This window comes from Oryctolagus cuniculus, chromosome 18, assembly GCF_964237555.1.
Source record: "Oryctolagus cuniculus chromosome 18, mOryCun1.1, whole genome shotgun sequence".
Lineage (NCBI taxonomy): Eukaryota > Metazoa > Chordata > Mammalia > Lagomorpha > Leporidae > Oryctolagus > Oryctolagus cuniculus.
Window position 1 is genome coordinate 14385228 of NC_091449.1, and position 16572 is coordinate 14401799.

At 51.9% G+C, this 16572-nt stretch overlaps 1 long non-coding RNA gene across 1 annotated transcript; it reads left to right on the forward strand.

Annotated features, from left to right (window-relative positions):
* The first annotated feature begins 12701 nt into the window (after nt 1–12701).
* LOC138846806 (uncharacterized) lies at nt 12702–16047 on the forward strand. Its single transcript, XR_011384336.1, has 2 exons — nt 12702–13293; nt 15893–16047. It is a non-coding gene; the product is annotated as an uncharacterized lncRNA (long non-coding RNA).
* Nucleotides 16048–16572: the final 525 nt, after the last annotated feature.

The following is a 16572-nucleotide window of genomic DNA, read 5'->3' on the forward strand; positions in this document are numbered from 1 at the left end:
CAATTTGAAGCCAGGAGCCAGAAGCTTCTTCCAGGTCTCCCACGTGGGTGCATGATGGCAATGCCAGTGATTCACACTGCTGGGAGCCCTAGATTGCCTCCTCCCACCAACTAGACATCTGACTACTTAGCATCTCCCCTACAGGATGTCTACCAGATTGGTGGCATTGGTGCTGTCCCCGTGGCCAAGTGGAGACTGCTGTTCTCACACCGCATGCTGATGACCTTCATGCCAGTCAGTGTCACAACTGAAGTGAAGTGTGCTGGAATGCACATGACGCCCTTGGGCTCCTGCAACCGCGTGGGAGACCTGGAGGAATCTCCTGGCTCCTGGCTTCGGATCGGCACAGCTCTGGCCTTTGCTGCCCACAGGGGAGTGAACCAGTGGATGGAAGACTTTCTGTCTCTCTCTCTCTCTCTCTCTCTCTCTCTCTCTCTCTCTCTGCCTCTGCTAATCTGTAGCTCTACCTTTCAAATAAATAAACAAAGCTTAAAAAAGAGAGAGAGAGATTTTGATGTGCATCAGTTGCTGTTGCACTGGGAGGTGTGGGTGGGGAGCAGCATCACCCAGCATTCCCCAGACTGCTCCCCGAGAACTCTGGCTGAGCTCCAGGATGGATAGGAGCCACGCACGCACAGAGCCCCACCTTCGCTTTCTGAACAGGATCTGGATTGGGGCCCCAAGAAGGATTCGACTCCGGCTTGAAGAGAGCCTCTGTGAGAGCCATGTGAATGCTGGGAAGAATTTTCTGGTGAAGCATGGGTGGCAGAAGAGAAGAGCATTGACGCTGTGGGGAAAGGTTGTGGAGACCATTCCTCAGAGACCAGCAGTGTAGAAAGACAGGTCCCACCTGTCCTCCTCTGTGTGTGGGAACGAAACTAAGAATCTGAACACAGACACGGATGACTAGAGTGGGAGGGCTGGAGGGGTGAAAGGAGTTTGGATTAAAAAACTGGGGCAGCTGGGTGTGGCTCATGTGTGACAGACACACCAATAGGAGATATTAATGGGGCAGCCAGCTGGGGTATATGGAAACTCCTCACAATGTTTATGTTGTAAATTTAAAATTAACAACATTCATACAATTTTAGAAAATATTTATTTGAAAGGTAATGTTAGAGAGAAGGGTGCGAGGGACAGAGAGGGAGAATCTTCCATCTGCTGGTTACTCCCCAAATGGCCACCACAGCAAAGCTGGGCCAGACTGAAGCCAGGAGCCTGGAGCTCCATCAGGGTCTCCTCCATGGGTGCTGGGGCCCAACTCTTGGGCCATCATCTGCTGCTTTCCCAGGTGCATTAGTGGGCAGCTGGATCAGTAGTGGAGCAGCTGAGACTTGAACTTGTGTTCATACAGGATGCTGGTGACACAGATGGTGGCCTACAATAAAATATGTTGTAAAGAGAAAGCAATATCAGCAGAGCACACATGCACACTTTGTTTTCAGAGGGGACAAGATGATGTGAAAGACGAAGCCTGCAGTGGACAGCCCAGCCAGGGCTAGGCCAGGCCCAAGCCAGGAGCCAGGAGCTTGAGTGCAGGGGTCCAAGCACTTGGGCCATTAGCAGGGAGCTGGATCCGAAGTGGAGCAGTGGAGACTTGAACCGGCGCCCATATGGGATGCTTTAATCACAGGTGGCTGATTTACCCATTGTGTCACAACACAGGTCCCAGATCAGTGGTTTTTTTTTTTTAAAGATTTTATTTATTGATTTGAGAGGTAGAGTTACACACAGTGAGAAGGAGAGACAGAAAGGTCTTTGATCTGCTGCTTCTTTTCCACGGTGGCCACAATGGTCAGAACGGGGCTGATCTGAAGTCAGGAACCAGGAGCCTCTTGTGGTGCAGGGCCCATCTCTTGGGCCATCTTCCACTGCTTTCCCAGGCCATAGCAGTAAGCTGGATGGGAAGAGGAGCAGCCAGGACTAGAACCAGTGCCCATATGGGATGCTGCCACCACAGGTGTAGGATTGACCTACTGCACCACAGCGCAGGTCCCTCAGTGTTTTTGTTTTTGTTTTCTTATAGCAACCATATTCTGATCCCCGTTGTCAATGCCCTTGTCCACCTGCTAAAGGAGGCCTCCCATGTGCTGTTATGGATCTACTTTTAGGTTCCACACCCTGAAATTCCACTGCCCGGGGAGGGAGATGCTGGGCTGCGGCCATTGGCAGGCTTCCAGGGGCGTCATGGCTCTGCAGTGGGGCAGTGGTCTCGTGTCCAAATGTGGCCCCAGGGCACTGCTGCCTGGCCAGGGCGGTGCCCCCACTTGGAGTCTGAAGAATTAGCAGGAGATTAAACATGGTTATGCTGATAGGATTCCATGGACAGAGCAATGGGCAGCTACCAAGGGGTGGAGGTGGTCCAGGCACTCCCAGAGTGCGCCGGGTTTTCTTTGGGATGCCCAAGGCAGTTTGCCTGTTGACTTGTTGGCAAGCCAGTGAATAACATCTGCTTAATCTGAGAAAGCAGTGGAAGCGAACAGAGCAAGCCTGGGAAGTCCCGCCAGCAGCCCTGTCCTCCGCGCAGCACCCCTGACCCTTCCTCTCCCCACACAGGCCAACTTGGAAAGTTCTGATAGGCAGTCAGCAGCTGTCCTGATCCGGCTCCTGCTGACTTCTCTTTGTTTCTGCATCTAAGAGAAGGGCACATATCTGTGCTCAGAGAAGAATGTCGGAAAGCCTGCATCGCCAGGGTGAAGTTCCCAGGGTGCCCGGTTCTTTAGAGATGGGCCAACTGGAGGTTTCATTGCTCCTAAAAGTGTCTTGAACTTGAGGGGGCTGATATAGTGCTAAAGTTACCATTTTAAATTGGCATCTTTTCATTCCATCTACCTGCTAACCTCTTCAAGTGCCATATATGTAAATAGGTCTAGGGTGTGACTTAGGGAGGGTCCATCAAACACTTAATACCATCCCAAGTTGGCTTATAAAGGAAGCAACCGGCAGCAACAGGCAGAGCAACCGCAGATGCTGGAGAAGAAGCAGCTTCGGAAATACTGCCGGTCCCCATCCTGATGTCAAGTGAGCAAGTGGCCAAGGCGGGTGGACGAGAGGTTGGCTGTGCGGAAACCAAGGCGGCCATGCAGGGCTTGGTAATAATCCAAGTCTTACCAGCACCTAGTCCCGGTTGCTCCTCTTCCAGTCCAGCTCTCTGCTGTGGCCCGGGAAGGCAGTGGAGGATGGCCCAGGTGCATGGGCCCTGCACCCCATGGGAGACCAGGAGGAAGCACCTGGCTCCTGGCTTCAGATCAGCACAGTGCGCCGGCCATAGCAGCCATTTGGGGGGCAGAGGTGAACGAATGGAAGGAAGACCTTTCTCTCTGTTTCTGTCGAACTCTGCCTGTCTAAATATAAAAAGAAAAGAAAGAGTTATGCACGGCTTTCAAAAAATTGGTTTTTTTTGCACCAGAATGAACCCAGTTTTTGACTCATTTTTTCCATGCATTTCTTAGTCTCTCTGTATTTTCTCATGTTTTCCTTTGCATTGGAACAACCTAGTGTAGAGTGCATCTCTTGTCTGGAGACACAGATACAATCTTTCTCTTTTAAAAATTTTTGTTTAAAGAGTTCGTTGATGGGGCCGGCGCTGTGGTGCAGTGGGTTAAAGCCCTGGCTGGAAGTGCAGGCATCCCATATGGGCTCTGGTTCAAGTCCAGGCTGCTCCTCTTCTGATCCCGCTCTCTGGCTTGGCCTGGGAAAGCAGGAAAAGATGGGCCCCTGCACCCACATGGGAGACCAGGAAGAAGCTCCTGGCTCCTGCCTTTGGATTGACACAGCTCAAGTAATTGTGGCCAGTTGGGGAGTGAACCAGTGGATGGAACACACTCTCTCTGTCTCTCTCTCTCTCTGTGCCTCTCCTTCTTTCTCTGTGTAACTCTGACCACCAAATAAATGAATAGACCTTCTTTTTTTAAAAAAAAAAAAAAGAAAGTATAGCCTTGAATGCAAGTTTTATAATAAAAATAAGCTCTCCCACATCGGTGCAGGGGTCGTAACTTCTGGTTGTTGTCTGCTGCTTTGCTAGGCACATGAGCAGGGAGCTGCATAGGCAATGTTGCCAGTGGTGGGTTTTACCCACTCTGCCACAATGCCAGGCGCCTTCTGAAAATAAAAAAAGTTACTTTGCATTTCTAGCTGCAGTGGCCAAGGGCTGGTGCAATCCAAAGCCAGGAGCCGGGAGCTCCATCTGGGTCTCCCATGTGGGTGTGCGGGTCCGAGTACTTGGGCCATCTTCTACTGCTTTCCCAGGTGCATTTGTAGGGAGCTGGGTGGGAAGTGGAGCAGCCGGGACTCCAGCTGGGACTCTGGGATAGGAACCCAGCATTGCAAGGCCTCCCAGGGGCCGGCCCCAGTGGCTGCATTCTAACCACGCACATGTGCTTCTGGCCTCCTTCTCCTCTGCCTGCGGCTCTTTCTCCATCTCTTTCCAACCCCTCCATGGCTGAGGGCTTCCTCCAAAGCCCTATGCAGTTTTTCTCTCTCTCTGTCTTTCCCATGAGCTGGGAGAAAACTGCCAGCTTGGCACTTGCCTTCACAGGGTGTGGGTGTGGGTGTGGGTGTGAGTGTGTGGGTGTGTATGTATGCATGTGTGTGCATTTAGGTATGTATGCGTGTGTGTGTGGGTGGATGTGTGTGTGTTTTTGTGTATGTATGTGTGTGTTTCTGTGTGTCTGTGTGTGTGTGTGGACGTGTGTGGCAGCAGGACATCTTCCCCTCGTGAAGTTCAAGCTCACGTCGAAAATGCATGACCATGAGATCAGGCTCTGCCTTCCAGGGTGCATTTTCCAAAATTCCTTTGCGAGACCCTGGCAAAGAGGAAGAGACCCCGAGAGAGAGCGCTGGTGTCTCTGGAGCAACCGGGGACCAGGTCACGCCCCAAATGTCTGCATCAGGAACTCCAATGGATTCCTGCTTAAAGCAAACCAAAGGCCTGTGTTGCTGATCCCTCTGCAGTGCCCAGGTCCTCTCGCCCCAGCCGCATGGCCTTTACCCCCGACCAGCTGGGGATGCTGCAAGCTGTTTTAGAAACCAGCCGCTGCCCAGATTGGAGCCCAGTCAAACAGTTAGCGCCCGAGCTTCATCTGGATGTGTATGTGATCAAGGTATGTCCTGAGCCCCGCGCCCTCCGCGCCGCGCACTCACTTGCTGTGGTCACCGCTGCGCTGGCTGCTCAGGGCAATGGCCAATGCGCGCGCTGCGCTTCGCAGTCCCCGCGAGGCTGGCAGGCAGAGGCTGCCCCGGGACTTGTCCCGAACTTCCTGCGCGTGGGCACTGGACAAGAAAGACTCCCCCGGGCGGGCGGACGGGGCGCTCGCGGCTGCATTGCGGTTGCGGTTGTGGGCACAAGAGTTGAAGTCCGAGCCGGCCGGCGGCCGGCGGTGGCGGCCAGGACCGCGCCTGGTGGATGGCGCCGCCCAGCCCCAGCGCGGGGAGCCAGCCGAGAGCCGCCCGCGCAGGCTGAGCCAACACGTGTGTGCAGGGAGCGCGTTTCCAAATTGTGTTTCTTTCAATGTATTGGATGAGACGCAATGAGACCGACTTTTTTTTAGGATGTATTTATCTCTTTGAACGAGTTCGAGGCAGAGAGAGGCGTCTTCCATCGGCCGGTTCACTGCCCCCAGGGCCCACGGCGGCTGCGCGCGACCCCATGGCCGAATGACCCCACCAGGCCTCCCCTCCGAGGGTCTCCGCACCTCTCAGTACTGTGTCCTTAGAGACCGAGCTCCCAGAACGTGAGCCTTTGTGGTGCAAAGCCTAGCGCAGAGAGTTCTAGGTTCTGCTGCCCTCCTGGGCCCGGCACAGCGTTTGAGAAAGAGGCTTGAGCCCAGCGTGCCCACGCCACTAGGGCCCCGAGCTTCTGAGGCCCATGGGGTCTCCCTGGGGTCCTTGCCTCTGGAGTAACCTGTTCCCTCCCTTCCTCCCCAGACCTGGTTTAAAAATCAGCGCGCCCAGCAAAGAAAACTGCAGCGAAAGGGCCAGCCCCGCCAGCCCGGCGAGTCCCCACCACCACCAGGTTCAGAGCTCAGCACACCTTCGCAGGAAGATCACGGCCCTGAGAGCTCCCAGGCGCATGGCCCCGAGGCTGCCGAAGACCCGCTGCCCGCCGATCTGCAAAATATCCATCTGGACTCCTCAGCGCCCTGGGCTTCGTTGCCCCATGACATCGGGGAGCTGGTGCGCATGTACGGCTTGTTCGATGACGACGAGCCCGACGACTAGCAGATATCTGAACCTCCAGACTTCAAGGGCCAAATTTTCCCAGTCCTAGAAAAAAGAAAGAAGAAAAAAAGAATGAAGCATGTAGGAGCCCCTGCCGGCGACCTGGAGACAGCCCTGAAGGGACCACTCCTCTGCCTCGTTCTTTGCAAAACTAAACGTGTTGGGATTTTGGGGAGATCTCTGGGCTGGTCGGAGGCATCACAGCCTGGAGGCTGGTTTTCTGTAGTGTGTGGACGTTTTGTAACGGTGAACTTAGATGTTTTTGAAGTGCTTAAAGAAGAGGATTTATGGGGTTCCTGAGGGCAGTCAGGTGGGCCTGGTGACCTGGCCGCGGCCTTGGCCCCCAGCCGCCACCAGAGAGTCCGGGGTCGCCGCCACCGTGGAGCGCCAGGGGGCGCCATCGTAGACAACGCGCAAGCCGGGCCGCGGCTGGAACTCTGCCTTTCCAATCCATCAACACATCTGTACCAAAAAGTGTTTTTTGAAAAGATTGATTTTCTTGTGACCACCACAGTCACGCTAATTAACATACCACCTCCTCGCTTTCTTAGGATGTTTTTGCAGAATGATGATTGTCTTTTCATTTTTAAAGATTGGATTGATTGGGGCCGGCGCTGTAGCACAGCGGGTTCAACCTCCAGCCTGCAGCGCCAACAGCCCATATGGGCACTGGTCTTTCCAATAAAATAAAGTAAAATAAAATAACATAAATCGTTGTTTGAGGATGTTGTTATTGAATTCTTGGAGAGGTAGAGCTGCAGACAATGAGAAGAAGAGACAGGGAGAAAGGTCTGCCTTCCGTTGCTTCACGCCCCAAATGGCCACAAGGGTCAGAGCTGTGCCAATGGGGAGCCGGGAGCCAGGGGCTGGGGTTCACCTCTTCAAGCGGCACATCTGTCAATCAGGTCTAGGGTGTGACTTAGGGAGGGTCCATCAAAGACTTCATACCATGCCAAGTTGGCTTCCTTCTCTAAAGGAGCCATCCTTTAGCCAGGCGGGCGGGCGGCAAGGGGCAGACAAGCGCAGAAGCTGGAGAAGCAGCAGCTTCGGAAATACTGCCGGTCCGCGTCCTGATGTCGAGTGAGCAAGTGGCCGAGGCGGGTGGGCGAGAGGTTGGCTGTGCAGGGCTTGCTTGGTGGTAGGCCAAGCCATGCCAGCACCGGCTTGGCCGTTGGCGGGATCGCTGGCTTCTGGCAATGGAGCAAACAGGAGCACAGTTTGCTGCAGGGCTCCCGCCAGCAGTGAGCGAGTGTCCGCCGTCTCTCCCATCCTTTGGGATGCCCGTGACTGTCATACTGTTAACACGGCAGCCAGTGGGGTCTCCCGGAAACTCTGGTGTTGCTGGCACAGAAAACCTTCCAGTCTTTGGCTTGTGTTTTCCACTTGCTTCCGAGTTGCACTGTTCAGATATTTTAAATGTCCATGTGACGCAAGGCTACTAGAAAAGTTCATGGAAATGGATTTTAAAACATTGACTTGGGCAAAAACTGTTTGGAATCCACCTATGCAGATAAGGGGTCTTCAGAAAGTTCCTGGGAAAATAGGTAGGAAGAAAAAGTTATGCATGGCGTTCCAAAACATTCTTTTTGCACCAGAATGAGCTCAGTTTTTGACTCCTATTTCCATGCATTTCTTAGTCTCTCTGTATTTTCTCCCATTTTCCTTTGCCTTGGAAAACCCTAGCGTAGAGTGCATTTCTTGTCTGGAGACACAGACACAATCTTTCTCTTTGAAAACCATGTGTTGAAAGAGTGAGTTGATGGGGCCGGCGCTGTGGTGCAGCGGCTTAAAGCCCCGGCCTGAAGGGCAGGCATCCCATACGGGCGCCGCTTCGAGTCCGGGCGCCGCTTCGAGTCCCGGCTGCTCCTTTTCTGATCCAGCCCTCTGCTATGGCCTGGGAAAGCAGTAGAACACAGCCCAAGTCCTTGGGCCCCTGCACCTGCATGGCAGACCCGGAAGAAGCTCCTGGCTCCTGCCTTTGCATTGGCACAGCTCGAGCCATTGTGGCCAGTTGGGGAGTAACTCTGACCTTCAAAGAAATGAATCGATCTTTTTTTTTTTTTTTTCAAAAAAGAACAAAGAAAGAAAGAAAGTCTATCCTCGAATGTGAGTTTTATAATAAAAATAAGCTCTCCCACATGGGTGCAGGGGTCCCATCACTTGCGCCGTCCTCTGCTGCTTCCCTAGGCACATGAGCGGGGAGCTGCATAGGCAGTGGAGCAGCTGGGCCTTGCCCCAGTGTGCATATGGGACGCCAGTGTTGCCAGTGGTGGGTTTTACCCACTCTGCCACAATGCCAGGCGCCTTCTGAAAATGAAAAAACATTTCCTTTGCATGTGTATTTGCATGGGTAGCTGCAATGGCCAAGAGCTGGTGCAATCCAAAGCCAGGAGCCGGGAGCTCCATCTGGGTCTCCCATGTGGGTGTGGGGGCCTGAGTACTTGGGCCATCTTCTACTGCTTTCCCAGGTGCACTTGCAGGGAGCTGGATGGGAAGTGGAGCAGCCGGGACTCCAACTGGGACTCTGGGATAGGAACCCAGCATTGCAAGGCCTCCCAGGGGCCGGCCCCAGTGGCTGCATTCTAACCACGCACATGTGCTTCTGGCCTCCTTCTCCTCTGCCTGCGGCTCTTTCTCCATCTCTTTCCAACCCCTCCATGGCTGAGGGCTTCCTCCAAAGCCCTATGCAGTTTTTCTCTCTCTCTGTCTCTCTCTCTGTCTTTCTCATGAGCTGGGAGAAAACTGCGAGCTTGGCACTTGCCTTCACAGGGTGTGGGTGCAGGTGTGGGTGTGGGTGTGGGTGTGAGTGTGTGGGTGTGTATGTATGCATGTATGTGCATTTAGGTATGTATGCGTGTGTGTGTGGGTGGATGTGTGTGTGTTTTTGTGTATGTATGTGTGTGTTTCTGTGTGTCTGTGTGTGTGTGTGGACGTGTGTGGCAGCAGGACATCTTCCCCTCGTGAAGTTCAAGCTCACGTCGAAAATGCATGACCATGAGATCAGGCTCTGCCTTCCAGGGTGCCTTTGCCAAAATTCCTTTGCGAGACCCTGGCAAAGAGGAAGAGACCCCGAGAGAGAGCGCTGGTGTCTCCCGAGCAACCGGGGACCAGGTCACGCCCCAAATGTCTGCATCAGGAACTCCAATGGATTCTTGCTTAAAGCAAACCAAAGGCCTGTGTTGCTGTTCCCTCTGCAGCGCCCAGGTCCTCTCGCCGCAGCCGCACGGCCTTTACCCCCGACCAGCTGGGGATGCTGCAAGCTGTTTTAGAAACCAGCCGCTGCCCAGATTGGAGCCGAGTCCAAGAGTTAGCGCCCGAGCTTCATCTGGATGTGTATGTGATCAAGGTATGTCCTGAGCCCCGCGCCCTCCGCGCCGCGCACTCACTTGCTGTGGTCACCGCTGCGCTGGCTGCTCAGGGCAATGGCCAATGCGCGCGCTGCGCTTCGCAGTCCCCGCGAGGCTGGCAGGCAGAGGCTGCCCCGGGACTTGTCCCGAACTTCCTGCGCGTGGGCACTTGACAAGAAAGACTCCCCCGGGAGGGCGGACTGGGCCCTCGCGGCTGCATTGCGGTGGCGGTTGTGGGCGCAAGAGTTCAAGTCTGAGTCGGCCGGCGGTGGCGGCCAGGACCGCGCCTGGTGGATATCACAGCCCAGCCCCAGCGCGGGGAGCCAGCCGAGAGCCGCCCGCGCAGGCTGAGCCAACACGTGTGTGCAGGGAGCGCGTTTAAATGTATTGGATGAGACGCAATGAGACCGACTTTTTTTTTAAGATGTATTTATCTCTTTGAACGAGTTCGAGGCAGAGAGAGGCGTCTTCCATCGGCCGGTTCACTGCCCCCAGGGCCCACGGCGGCTGCGCGCGACCCCATGGCCGAATGACCCCACCAGGCCTCCCCTCCGAGGGTCTCCGCACCTCTCAGTACTGTGTCCTTAGAGTAGAGCTCCCAGAACGTGAGCCTTTGTGGTGCAAAGCCTAGCGCGCAAAGTTCTAGGTTCTGCTGAGGAGGATCGCTTGGGAGCAGGGCAGAGGCTGCCCGGCCCCCTCCCCTTTACCTGATGCCTGCGGCTCCCTCCCGGGCCCGGCACAGCGTTTGAGAAAGAGGCTTGAGCCCAGCGTGCCCACGCCACAAGGGCCCCGAGCTTCTGAGGCCCATGGGGTCTCCCTGGGGTCCTTGCCTCTGGAGTAACCTGCTCCCTCCCTTCCTCCCCAGACCTGGTTTAAAAATCAGCGCGCCCAGCAAAGAAAACTGCAGCCAAAGGGCCAGCCCCGCCAGCCCAGCGAGTCCACACCTCAGCCTCCTCCTCCGCCTCCTCTGCCACCACCGCTGCTGCTGCCACTGCCGCCGCCGCCGCCGCCGCCAACATGCTCGGAGCTCAGCGCGCCTGCGGAGGAAGAGCAGGGTCCCGGGGGCTCCCAGGCGCAGGGCCCCGAGGCTGCCGAGGACCCGCTGCCCGCCGATCTGCACAACAGCCATCTGGACTCCTCTGCGCCCTGGGCTTCGCTGCCTCATGACATCGGGGAGCTCGTGCGCATGTACCGCTTGTTCCATGACGACGAGCCCGACGACTAGCAGATATCTGAACCCCCAGACTTCAAGGGCCGAATTTTTTCCAGTCCTAGAAAAAAGAAAAAGGACGAAGCAGTCTGTAGGAGCCCCTGCAGGTGACCTGGAGACAGCCCTGGAGGGACCACTCCTCTGCCTTGTTCTTTACAAAAGCAAATGTGCTGGGAGTTTGGGGGCTCTCTGGGCTGGTCCAAGGCATCACAGCCTGGAGGCTGGTTTTCTGTAGTGTGTGGACGTTTTGTAATGGTGAACTTAGATACTTGTGAAGTGCCACAAGAAGACGATTTATGGGGTTCCTGAGGGCAGTCAGGCGGGCCTGGTGACCTGGCCGCGGCCTTGGCCCCCAGCCGCCACCAGAGTCCGGGGTCGCCGCCACCGTGGAGCGCCAGGGGGCGCCATCGTAGACAACGCGAAATCCAGGGCCGCAAGGGTGTGGTGGCCACGTTCGTGGGCTGCCGTCCTCCGCGTGCTCTCGGGCGGTGGGTGGGCAGCGGGCCTCCCCGGGCCACGCACGAGGGGACGGGCCTGAGACTCGGGCGCCCGGACCCGCTTTCCAGTGGTCAAGTTCTCCCAGAGTTCTCGCCTCTGCTTCCCGCAGGTCGCTAGGCGCCTCAGGCCCGCCCCCTTGCTCTTCCTGTCCAATCAGGAGCCAGGGAGGGATTCCTTCGGGCTCCAGCAGGGCAGGGATATTTTTTTCTTTTTTATTTGTTTGAAGGCAGAGCTCAGAGCGGTAGAGTTAGTGATGAGATAGAGGTAGAGAGAGATACAGAGAGATAGAGATAGGGATAGTGAAGAGTTAAAATTGTATATGTGCAGGTGTAAAAAGTTAAGCTTAAGCTTACAGGTTTAAACCTTCCTGGTACAGCTGTAAAAATAAGACAGAGTGAAGTAGCACCTTGACAGCAGGGACTCCATTTTGGAGCACTTGAGACTCCATTCTGAGAAAGCACCCCCCACCGTGAGACTCTGGTCTGAAACTATGATCTCAAATAGTCGGACAATAGCAGTGCACTACATCACCCTTGGCAACACACAAAAACCCCCTAGCATGATTGCTCAAGCTTAAAAGTAGAAAGGTTGCACCTGGGTTACCTGGGCTAATAATGAAGATGTGATTTGTCTGTGTCTTACATTAATGTCAAGTCCTAATTGCTGATTGTAATATTGTAACTGATGTTGTCAAGATTATGATAAATATTAATTTCACTTAGGTTTTAGGTTATGTTGACCCCAGTAACCATATACTCTTTTGATTTTATGTACTCTCTTTTGATTTTAGCAACTGTGTATAGCAACCGTGCATAGCAACCATGTATTCCCCCCTTCCCGGTTTTGCGGTTTTTGCCTTTATAAACCCTAACCTTTGGTTATTCGGGGCTGCTCTGTTCATGTATGATCAGACAGCCCCAGCATGCTGGATAATCAATAAAGCTTCCCCTTGCTGTTTGCATAAGAGATGTCTCTTGGTGACGTTTTTCGGGCAGTTGACTCTAACATTTGGAGGCCCCAGCGAGATCTGACTGCTGCCTGGGGACGTCTCCAACAGATATCTCTCGGGGTAAGTGCAGGCGCCTATTCGTGTTGTCGGCCGGCTTATTTGTGGTTTGTGTCTCTTCATTCTGGATTTTGGTAGTTTGTGAGCGCTCGAGGGTTTCGGGAACTGTGCTGGTGTAGTAGCCGCTGGGATAGGGCGTGAGCCCTTCCTGGCTGTGGCTGGCAGATGTGCCCGGGGGCCACAGGCTACGGCCCTGAGGGACGCCTCAGGAGGACAAAGGAAGGCTGGGGACGCCCAGATACTTCCGACGGGGCAGGCGTGGAGTCTGCATTCCCAGCACAGATGGGGTGGCCGGTAAGGCCTTCTTATTATTAGTCTTTTGTAGTTGTAAGGTGCTTTGTTGGTTGTCTTGTTATTTGTTGATTGTATTCTCTTGTCATTCAGCATTGTATGGGGTGCTGTGATGGCTCCCGTATTGGTAGATTTGGAATCTGCATTTGTATTGCCAGCATTGTCGGGTGACTCTGAAGTGGTTCTGGAGTCTGCATTTGTAGGTTCTGAAGTGGTTCCGGAGCTTGCATTTGTATTACCGGCATCCTCACAGGGCTCTGAGGCGGTTCCAGAGTCTGTGTTTGTATTGCCAGCATCATCGCGACCAGTAGTTTATCTCAGTTCCTCTACGGACACTTTGTGTGGTTGTTGTGTGCTGATTCTCTACACTGTTTGTCTGTTCGTGTACATTGTGATGTCTGCTAACATGGGCCAGACTGTGTCTACACCTTTGTCTCTAACTTTGAATCATTGGTAGGAGGTAAGCGACCGGGCACATAACCTCTCTTTGTCAGTCAAGAAGGTAAAGTGGCAGTCTTTCTGTGCCTCTGAATGGCCAGCTCTGGGAGTGGATTGGCCCCCGGAGGGCTCTCCATTTACCACTCATTCGCCAAGTGAAAGAGGCCATTCTCCTGCCTGGCCGTCAAGGGCACCCAGACCGGGATTTTGAGAAAACATCGGAGGTCAGTATTCCTTCCCTCAAGCGGGACCGGATCTGTGGAAGTGACCGTTGAGTGTCCGGCACCCCACAGCTCTCTGAGAACGCGGAGTCCCCCCGGCCACGGCTTAGCTATGGCCGAAACTCCAGAGGGATTGTAAGGAATGGGAGGGAAATTAGGCAGGGCAGTTGGCTGAGAGTCTGGAGACCCCCTGAGCTCGCTTCGGCTTCCAGGCAGCCGGACTGTGACCCGAGCACCAGGTCTCTCTCTCGGAGGGACGCCTGGTCACGCTGCCTACTGCTACGCGAGCAGGGCTTAGCTTCGGTCGAGGCTAATATTGGCCCTCAGGTAAACTCAGACAACTAGGTAGTGGGTAACCTTAAGCGATAGGAGATTTCATGAGGAGCTTCATTGCTTTCTGCCTTCCTCCTCCTCCAGGGGCTCCCTCCCCCACTCTTTTGCTCTCCTCATCTCCATTCCTATACCACTGGCCAGGAGAAAGGGAGAGGGAAATTCCACAGGTCTCTCCACCCAGGGAAAAGCTGTTACCTGTTACCTGTTAACCCTTTCCAACCGGGTAAAAAGTTTTCTGTCTTTGCAACTTATGGTAGCTCTGGTGCGTCTTAAGTTTTTTGTGAACTATTACTGTTGCTAAGCTTTGATTGCCTGAGGACTAAATCTGGAAAAGAGCTAAAGTTAACTATCTGTTGTAATTGACTGAGTGTCTGCAGTAGTCCTAATTGATCTGGCTTTGGTTAAATTATAGGAGGTTCCCAACACTCTTGGTAAAACGGCGCACCTACCCAACCCCACGATTAGTCCTGCCAGGCCCCGGTGTGTGCAGTCTTCCCTGTAAATGGGGGAACACAGCCTTTCTCTGCACTCCAAATATCTCTAGGCAGAGCCCCCACCCCAGGGCTGCTTCTTTTTCCTCTCCTGGAGGAATTTCCAATTCAATACCACTGCTGACCTTACCTAAGGGAGCCAGAACCTTAAGCCATTAACCCTTTCCAAACTGATGGGTTTTTCTCTTTGCAGCTAATAAAAACCTAAACAATGGGTTCATATGCTGATAATCAGCTCTTTTCTGTGCTGCTGTCCCTGACTCATCTGAGAGCGTTCACCTGTCTTGAAGGTTTCGCGTTTTTCTATTGCCATTATGAGTCTTGATTGGAAAAACTACAGCACGAAGTTTGTTTACATTGTTTATCTGTTTTTAATGTCTAAGTAATTACCCAACTGATCAGAAATGTACTAATTTTGGCTAAATGGTTTGACTCTCTGACAGCTTAAATTCTAAACTGAGTCTTCCAACTTTGGGCTTCCAGTCGGATCCCTGGAACTCTCAAAGGATGAGACTCTAAATTTGTTAAAGTAACAGCTGCTTGGGTCAATTCAAATTATATAAAATATATTAAAATGTTATAAATGGTGTCAGACCTATGCTGTATTTATGTTATTGCTTTCCAGCTAAAGCGGTCTTATAAAAATAAGAGTAAAATTCTGTGTATACAAGCCTTTATGTTGTTAACTAAAGTAAGCCAATGCAGATTGGTTCAGAAAATTGAGGTAATGCAAACGCCCTTCAGTTTGCTCAGTGGCTTGCTTGCTCAGTTTTACATGTCTTTGATATGCTTTAAACTTGTTTCTCTTAATGAGGAAGATCTTTTCAAAGTTGTAAACATGCACTAATGTTTGCTGTCCAGGAGGTGTTATCCTCGTGTTACTTAAAAATATAAAAATGTAATTTTAACTTTTATTTCAGATAATGGTGTGGTATTCATTAATAACTCAGTGTCTTAAGTCATCTAGGCATCAGTGCTAAGTAAAACTTGGAAAAATATATTATATATACTTTTAACATCTCAAATTCAATAAAAAAAAAAAAACTGAGTTTGTTAACATGTATTCTCATAGGTTGTCCATACATGACAATTCAAGGCTATGTAAAAAAAAAAAAACTACGGGTATAAAGTTTCAAAAGGTGTAAACAAGTCATAAAAAGTTTTAAAATGTTTATAATTTTAAAATATTATTTACAGAGTTAAATGCTAATACCAAAATTACACTGACCTAAAGTTAAAGTCTAATCTTCTGTTATAACAATGGAGTTTAAAAAAAAATATACTAATGTTAGTAAATATCTAAAAATGGTCTAAATCATAAATCTTGGAATCTGTTTCTGCAAAAACTGTAACGTCTATTTTAACAGCGTCTGCTTAATCGATTACTCTGCCATTTCTAGAGTTAGGTCCTGTAAGCTCTTTTTGACTCTGTTAAATAAAACTCTTATATACAAGGTTTTTTTTATTTCTGGTTTATTCGACAACAAGAGACATAAAATTCATGTTAATCCATTGTGTACTCTACTGTCTCTGTTAAGTTATGGTTATGTGGCAGATGCTAAAAAACTGGGTTCCAGAAACCCAAGAAAGCGCTAGTGTCCACAGGCTACACGGTAAATACCCGGAAGCCAAAGGATGGCAGAGACCTCTGCCACAATTTCTCCTCTAAGTCAGGCTACACAGTAAACACTGGTTAAACTGCCAGTTAAATCTAAAAGCCCAGAAAGTCAGGCTAGAGACCCAACTTGCTGCCTCACTTCTCCTCTTTTCTCTTCCAGAAGGGAAGTTACTACTGTTCTGCAGGACTCTCCACTGTGACATACGGTTTGATCCCCAGACCTTATTTAAGGGATGACTGACCTTTTCTGTAATAATGCCTGGCCACAGTATAGGGCCCCAAACAACATAAAAAAAAAAGGGGGGGGGGGTTAAACTACTAGATCAATTTTTCAGTGTACGCGTTAAATGGGCAGAACTCCCCTTTTAAACCAAACTAAAAAATAGATAAAAAGTTAAACTGACGACCTCAAAGTATACAAACAGGTCACCACAGTTGATCTTACCTAAAGGGTCATAGTTCTCCTCATGGGCATGGTCTTAACTCACAGGAAAATACTAAGTGTCAGAATTTGCCCATGACCATAATTTTTCTAGCTCACCCTGATATTAAAAAATCTCCAAAAATCAGGGTTGGGTTGGGCACCCCCCTTGACTGGCATCATAGAGGCTGCCTCCATGGTCCACTTTATTAGAGACCAGTGGAATGAGGAGCAAGCTAGCAGCAGGAGCAATGTAGGGATGGGCAACAGGCCAATCAATGGCTGCTTTACACGGTGATCTGCCATCAAGGAGACCCAGCAAGGCCAGTGCACCCCAAACCTGTGCACCTGTTGCTGATATAAGGAGCCAGGGCGTTGGGCAAGCAGCTGTCGTAACAGCAAATGCCTTCTGTCAGCCC